The sequence below is a fragment of the Oryzias melastigma genome, linkage group LG10, assembly GCF_002922805.2.
Source record: "Oryzias melastigma strain HK-1 linkage group LG10, ASM292280v2, whole genome shotgun sequence".
Lineage (NCBI taxonomy): Eukaryota > Metazoa > Chordata > Actinopteri > Beloniformes > Adrianichthyidae > Oryzias > Oryzias melastigma.
The window spans coordinates 18,790,187-18,791,502 of NC_050521.1; positions in this window are offsets into that span (position 1 = coordinate 18,790,187).

The window sequence follows — 1,316 nt, forward strand, 5'->3', positions numbered from 1 at the left end:
AAATTATTCCTGTAATAATGCATAACGTTAAATTGCAATGTATGTTTGCATCAAGCTTTTTTTTACTGCTGTTGACTGAAAGAAGATGTTGCTAAAATGATTTATGTTTTCTACAAAATATAAAAATAGAATTCTGACCTTTCCCTCTTATTTTCCATACAGATCATTTACAAGCGTACATTCCTACTGAAACATTTCATCTGACCAACTTGTGTTTTTCGATTCAGTGCAAGTTCACCAGTTCTAACCCCCCAAGCGTTCTCAAAGCAAGTGACTCTACATGCACTAATACTCTTTAATGTTTCAGCAGTAGAGCATAAATTTTGTCTGATATGCATCTTTAATGACTTCACTATGATAGGTCTTCTCTGAATGTCCAGACCGAGGCAATAAAGGGGGGAAGCTCAAGTGGAAGCGTTCTGCTTAACTGACTCAAAAATAGAGAGTCATCGCTTAGAGGGGATGCAGAGAAAAAAAAAAAAAAAAAATGTGATGTATGCACTTTCCCACGTCACGAAAGAGCAGCTGCTCTTTTTAATGAATTAAAGCTGGAATGTGTTTTGGTTGGAAGCAGGTGTGAAAAGTCTGATGGGTTTGAGGTTTTTATAGAAAAAGGGTTAATCTTAATCTGAAACAACAATAATTCTTCTAAAAAGTCTTAGGTTTAACTATTTATCATTATTAAATTTAGCTTTCCTGCTGCATGATTTGTTGGGCATGCTGGGAAATTCAGTTAGATGGAGTATTTCATTTTGCAAGAAAAAAATCTTTGACATTTGAAAAAGTTTTTTTTTTTGACAAGCCTGTTATATTGGGGGAATACACCATTCAAGAAGGAACCAAGAAAGGTGTTTTGATTTGATTTACCATCTTTATTTTTTTACTTTTAGATGTTTACTTAAAAAAGAGGTAACCTTTGAAAGGAATCCTCATACTTTAGTTATATTTTTCACAAACTAAATTCACTGAAGTTCCGGAACTCCTCCAAAAATGCTATTTGTGTCCTGACGGTTGGCGTGTGAAGCAATTGTTGCGTTTGTTTACATGGAAATCCAATTAGGAACAATCCGCTGAGGGCTCTCTGGTGTGGGTTGTGACGAAAACCAAAGCTGTCGTCCGCTTTACTCTGGGTTCAAGTCAGGCACATGAACTAAGGCATCCTACAGCATCAAAGCGAGCTCTGGCCAGCAGACTGAGGCTGCGATTATTTAGCACTTCAGTATTAAAAACCTGATTTTTGCTGCATCAACAGCTGCTGGACTCTCATAGCTAAACAAGGAAAGTCGTGCTTTTTTTTTTTTTTTTTTTTTTTTTTT